The sequence below is a fragment of the Tupaia chinensis genome, unplaced genomic scaffold (genome assembly GCF_000334495.1).
Source record: "Tupaia chinensis unplaced genomic scaffold, TupChi_1.0 Scaffold000211_1, whole genome shotgun sequence".
NCBI lineage: Eukaryota > Metazoa > Chordata > Mammalia > Scandentia > Tupaiidae > Tupaia > Tupaia belangeri.
Window position 1 is genome coordinate 2,296,770 of NW_006159686.1, and position 6,852 is coordinate 2,303,621.

Consider the following 6,852-nt stretch of genomic DNA (forward strand, 5'->3'; position numbering starts at 1 on the left):
CCCCCCCCCCCCCCCCCCGTTAATTAAGTCCCCTCCTGTTGTCACATCGGCACTGAAGGTGTGAATACTGCACATTTCAGGTCACCTCTCATAGGCCCTGGGCGTGTGACTGGCTGGCCTCTGGGCAGCCTCTCTCTTCTCTTGGTGACCCAAGGTCCTGGCCAAGGTTTCGTTTCCTCCACATGGCTACTGCTGTGCCTGCTGGGGGGTTCCACGAGAATCTGCCAGGCCATGAGGGCTGGGTCAAAGGGCACCCCAGACCACAGCTCCCAGGGCCCCCTCATGGCCTCTGGATTGATCTCGCAGATTAATTCAAACCTTGGGCAAATTACTGGAGACAGTTCCCAGTTTCCTGAGCCTGGACTGGCTTTGCAGATTTAATTTCGAGAAGCATAAGCAGTAATCTGGTCATCAAATCCCGGTCCCACACGGTGTTACTGACATATTGGAGAAATCAAAGCTGGGGGGAAGGAGGCCCTGCCTTTCTTTCACGTGGTCAAGGGAAAGAAGCTGGTTTGTTGACACTGCGCTTCTCTGGCAAATTCAGAAAAGAAGACTTCCCTGGGGCTCCACAAGAGGCCACTGCACGGGCAGAGAGGGGCGGCCCTGGAAGGACGGATGCCGCTTCCTGTCTACAGAGCACCTGCCGGACCTGCTCTCTGCCTCTGTCTGGCTGGCCTGGAGTGAAGGCCGAGGCCAGGTGACAGCACTGCCCGATTCAGACCACAGCCAGCTGGGCAGCGGCACCTCCTGGGTGGTGTTGGTCTTGTGGAGGTTTCCGTGGCTGCTGTAACACAGCGACATGAGCTGGAAGGCGATGCGTGGCAGAAATCTGTCCAGCGCCCCGATGTGGGCAGGGCTCGCTCCCTCCAGTCAGGGAGAGCTCCTTGCTCCTGCAGCTTCCAGTGGCTGGAGCAATCCCTGGCAAGTTCTGGCTGTGGTGGCACTGCCCGGTCTCTCCCTCCATACCCCTGGTACCTTCAGAGATGACAGGGCGCTGAGGAACTTGCAAACCCTGGCTCATGGCTGGTTCACCCTAGACGCGGCTTCCCTCTGGCTCTGCTGACGCTGCGCGTGCCCCACGGATCTCACGCTGTCTGAGTCTCTCAAGGGAAGCCAGTTGTCTGCCACTCGTCTGCTGTTGACTGCGTCCTAGGAGGACAGGCATCATCCAAGCGTGACCATCAGCACTGTCACCACACCACCCTTACCGTCCTCGCCAAAATCATCCCCACCATCAATATCATCATCCAAGCGTGACCATCAGCATTGTCACCACACCACCCTTACCGTCCTCACTGTAATCATCCCCACCATCAATGTCATCCAAGCGTGACCATCAGCACTGTCACCACACCACCCTTACCGTCCTCACTGTAATCATCCCCACCATCACTATCATCTAAGCGTGACCATCAGCATTGTCACCACACCACCCTTACCGTCCTCACTGTAATCATCCCCACCATCAATGTCATCCAAGCGTGACCATCAGCATTGTCACCACACCACCCTTACCGTCCTCACTGTAATCATCCCCACCATCAATGTCATCCAAGCGTGACCATCAGCATTGTCACCACACCACCCTTACCGTCCTGGCCGTAATCATCGCCACCATCAGCATCACCACCACCACCACACTGCCCATCTTCACCATAATTGTCATCACCGCCATCAATGTTACCAACACCAGTGTCATCACCAGCACCAGCACCACTACCCCACTGCCACCATTACACCACCGTCGCTGTCACCACCATCACTGTTGTCACCGCCACTCGCACCCTTTTATCTGCCCCTTTACTATGAATCTTTTACCATGAGGTATGGTGATGAAAAAGAGACTGGAGTCAGAGAGATGTGTGTTCAAACCCCTAGTCCTCCGGTCCCCACGGCGTGTTAGCTCTGCCCACAGGCCTTTGCCCCTTTGCCCTCAGCCGTACGATGAAGACAGCACAGGCTCAGATGCTGCTGAAGCAGCTGCTCGGAGGATTAAGTGAGATAACGAATGTGAAGTTCTTAGCGCTGTGCCAGCGCTCAGTAGGCGTTAATTATTATCATTGTGGAAATGAAACTCAATACAATTCAGCTAGCTTTGTCTGAGTTAAAACCAGGGCAGCTCTAATTTCTGGACACTCCTGCTAGCTCCTCTCCGGCTCTCCCAGGGTTACACGACCACAGCCTGGGGGCAGATTGGTTACGTTTGCCTGGAAGAGGGTTCCACGACCGCCTCAAAGACCAAACACAGGAGGCACCGCTAAGTGGTGGAGTCCCCGCTGTCAGGGAAGGCGGTGGGGCTCTGACCGCCAGGCCCTTGGTCACTCCCAGGTGAATGGCCACTCCTGAGAGGGGCATCCGGTCCACTCGCCCAGCCCCTGTGTGGAACTCTAAGTCCAGTCTCCCACGTGGAGCTGAAACTTCAGAAGGTTTTGCAGAAAGTGAAGGCACTTGCATGAGTCCCAGAGTATCTCTGTAGGAAACTCATCTCATAAATAATCTCAATTAAAATCAGCCCTAAAATTACGAGTGACATTTTCTTTTGCTGACTCTGAAAGTCCCAGATTTCCTACCTAGACACCGAAGGCTGCAGAGAAATCAGGTTGCAGAAAGGCAAATATTCACAGTGAACTTGGCAACGTTCTGTTCTGGGCTGTCCACTCTGTCAGCTGCAGGGCCTACAGGGTGTTCGTAGCAAAGGAGGCCTCATTTTATCTGCGGTGTTTTCTGGAAGCAAGACTGCGTGGTGGTGGTGGGGTCATGGGAAGATGCCTCAAAACCAAGACAGCAACAGCGACTGAGAAAAGACAGTGGAGCCAGTAGGTGGCGTGGCGGTTGAGGTGCTGGACTCCCACATGGCTGACCGGCTCGGGTCCCAGCTGCTTGAAACTCATGCTGGGTGCATGTGCATGCATGCCCACAATCCCGAGAGGAGAGGGGGGAGAGGGGATTGCAGGGTAGCCATCCCCCCTCACTTTCTCTCTCTGTCTCTCCAGCAAGCACACGCTCCCTAAAGCAAGAAAATCTCTAAAAACAAACAGAGGCGACTGTGGTTTAAAAAATGCCTTAGGCTCTAAGTCCTCTCAGCTCCAGCACGGTGACAGGGCAGGGGAAGACACAGACAGGGCAAGGTCAAGTCCCACGGTTGCTCCTTGTCTGCCGAGTGACCTTGGGTAAGTGCCCTCCCTCACTCCTCTGTGCTTCAGCGTTCTCACCTGCAAGGTGGGGCAACGCTCACTCCTTCATGGACCGTTGGCGATGCTGTAAGGAGGTACCAGGTGTAACACGCTGAGCACGTGACAAACACGCCGACACGCCAGCTCCTGCTGTGGGACTGCGGGACATGGGGACCTTTCTTATAGCCCTTTGGGGAAATGAGAGAAGGCGCCGTGGGAAGTCCTGGACACACTAAAAACATAGCTACTTTATGATGCAAAGCCGCACTGCTGAGCCCACATCCAAGGAAATGAAGCCGGTGTGTCGAAGGGGCCCCTGCCCCCCGTGTTCAGTCCAACCCCATTCACGCTAGCCAGGCTGTAGAAGGAGGCGGGGCGTCCAAGGCACCCCCGTGTTCAGTCCAACCCCATTCACGCTAGCCAGGCTGTAGAAGGAGGCGGGACGTCCAGGGCACCCCTGTGTTCAGCTCAACCCCATTCATGTTAACCAGGCTGTAGAAGGAGGCGGGACGTCCAGGGCACCCCTGTGTTCAGCTCAACCCCATTCACGCTAGCCAGGCTGTAGAAGGAGGCGGGGTGTCCAGGGACAGATGAACCTGTGAGGACAACCCATCGGCTCCGTACAACATGTGTTCTCCAGTCACAGTAACGAAGGAAATGCCCGTTTACGACACACAGACGCACCAGCAGGACACAATGCAGTGTACAGTACGCCCCCTGCAGGGGCGGGCAGATACTGCAAGATTCCACAGGCATGGTCTCTGCAGTAGCCGCGGATGGGGAGGACAGCGTGGAGGTGGCCCGACGCAGGGGGAGGTGATGGGAGCTGCCCTCAGTGGCACAAGGTTTCAGTTCTATCAGGAGCTCTCCAGATGAAGAGCATGGCTTCTCAAAGTGTGCATGCAGTCAGTACATGGCGATCAAACCGAGATGCCTTCAGTAAAGAATCAAATGCTACCAACAAAAGATCCTGCCGCTCTATCGCCGGCCTCCAGCATGGCGCCAATGGAAAACAGTAGACCTCACGGTGTGTGTTCATGATACAAAAGCAAAACGACACAAACGGAAAACAAAACAACACTCCCAAAGACTCAAAAACAGAGCCAAAGCCAAACAAAACAAACACAGGAGGAAACCTTGGAGGAGGCGGACACATGCATTCCCTGGACCAAGGATGGCTTTACGGCGTGTGCTGCGTCCAGACACGTCACATCGAATGCATTGAACACGTGTGCTCGCCAGACAGAGAGAGACACAGAGACAGAAAGCGAGAAATCACCCCCCAGGGGGTTGGTCATGCCGCAATCCCTTCTCCTCCATTCTCCTCTCAGGATCTTGGGCACGCATGCACACGCGCCCGGCGTGAGTTCTAAGCCACCGGGTCCGGGACGTGAACCGCGGTCGACTACGTGGGAGTCCAGCGACACAGCTATTACGCTAACTGCTGGTTCCCGACATGTGCACTTTTTGTATGCCAATTAAAGTGAAATAAAGCTGTTCTTTCTCTTCTTTAAAGGTGGATGAGAGGGATTTCAAGCTTTCTCTGAGAGCTTAGCAGAAGTGGCAGTGCTCGCCTCTCCCTGGAGAACGGGGCTGAGATCTGGAACCAGTTGGAGGGGGGCACTTAGACCTTCTGCCCTCAGTCTGCATCTCCTGGGGGAAACTGCCACCCAGACGGCATCTAGGGCAGGGAGCTGCAGGGTCTGGATTGCACGCTGAGGGCCGGCACCCCCAGGACGCCCAGGCTCCTCTGAGTCCCAGGAGATTTACCAAGGGTCCTGCAACCCCCTGAGAGGGTCGGCTTTCGCTGCAGATGCTTTTAGTTTTTGGAGATCTGTTTTGGGGGCTCATGTGTTACCTGGGGGCAGGTGGCCCCTCAGAGGTAAAGTGGAACTTTCTCAAATGTGTTTGGAAGGCAAAAGGAACACTTTTCAATAAAATAAATGAATGTGTTGATTTTGACCTTTTTAAACTCCATGACAAAATCCAGATGGAAGGGGAAAAAAAATCTCATTTCATCTAGCTGTGCTTATATTAATTTATAACGCAAAAGACCAAGATTAATTCTCATTCAAATCTGCACCCACCTAAGGTTCTTGAAAATGAAATTCCATTAACGATTCCCTTTCATTTTTACTTTCAAGAATTTCTAGCACGCAGGAACTCTGCTTTGCTGATTTGCGCACTTGAGCACCCCGGGGGGCTCTGCAAGCCAGCACGCAGGAGACTTTGTCTCCTTTCCACTAAGGGGACAGGCAGCGTCTTCCCAAGTGCACAGTTAAAATCTGTACCCTGACCCAGGCATGTGTCTGCCGTAACACCAGGGGCTGCCTCTCAGTGGGGTTTGGGTCTGATGAGAGCAAGCGCCTTAAGATGCTTGCTCTGAGTAACGCACATTTTTGCGGGTGACACCTGCACCCCCTCTTGGCCAGCATTTATTAGGAAGAATGAGGATCACCCCGGGCCACGCCTGCCTGCCAGGAATACTCAGAAGGGGCATCGCAGACCCTCCTGTGCTTCTTTTCTAGTAAACCTGCCGTACTGTGGTCCCGTCAGAAGCTAAGAAATGAAAGGGGTGCCGACCGCGACAGTCACCTACCGCTCTGCACAGGCAAACCAGAGTCGGCACCTTGGTTTGGAGCAGAAGCCTGAAGGGTGAAAGGGCAGCCACGGGGAGTGAGCAGTGCACAGCCGGGCGGAGCACGTGGACCTGCAGGTGGAGACAGGGCCTCGCTGGGCAGCGTGAGGTCCTGGCAGTGCCCACGTGCCCGGCGGGGCAGGCTCCACACCTCTGGCCCTGCTGTCCACACAGCAGACAGTGTGTTCCGGAGAGGAGGAGGCAGGCGTCCCGGGGAGCGTCCCGCTGTGTTCTCTGTGGCTCCTGGGCTCAGGACCCCTGTGGGGGTGCAGTGGCATTTTCAGCTCACGGTCTCGGGGTACAAATGAGGTGTCACAAATCATGCCCTTGCTGCTTGCTCACAGCGCTGTCTGCCTCCCCGGCAGGAGGCTCCATAGCCTCACCGACAGCCCGAACCTGGAGGACCAGGCGGCCCTGGGCACATGGGGGTGGCACACAGATCTCCCTGAGTGTGGACTGTCCCCTGGCCAAGAGGGGGTGCGACGGGCACACGATGCACAGCTCCACGGTACCAGTCTTTCATTTATGGTAACGCCACTAATGAGCTGCTGCTTTAATACCCTCCAAAGAAATACACCCTCCAGGGGCCGGCAGGCGGCGTGGGGGGACGGGGCCTCTGAAATCGAAGTTTAGCAGAGAGCTCGTTTAAGGCACCAGCATTTCCTGAAGGCCTACTCAGTACCGAGCCGGGTTTCCCGAGTACATTACGTCCTCAGACAAGTGCAATGAGCCTACTGCTATTTCTGCGCCCATTTTACAGAGGAGGAGACCGAGACGCAGAGAGGTCATGTCAGCTGTACAAGGTCGCACAGCCATCGGAGGAAGAGCTGGGGTGCCCTGACTTACGGGGACCCAGCCTCTGTGCTCTCCTCTGTGCTCAGTAAATGGCAGACTCCGCGGGTGGCAGACGTGGTGAGACGTGGGACAGGTGGCAGTTACTGACACTGCAGCGTGCAGGGACGCTCCTGGGCGCCCCTGGTTGGATGACCAGACTCTGGCGGCCGGGGGGGGGGGACGACAGGAAGAGACCACCCGCAC

General features: G+C 55.6%; 1 protein-coding gene across 1 annotated transcript in view; it reads right to left on the minus strand.

Annotated features, from left to right (window-relative positions):
• The window catches only part of TMEM132C (transmembrane protein 132C), a 72,795-nt gene that overhangs the window by 41,304 nt on the left and 24,639 nt on the right, over positions 1-6,852 (minus strand). The window lies entirely within an intron of this gene.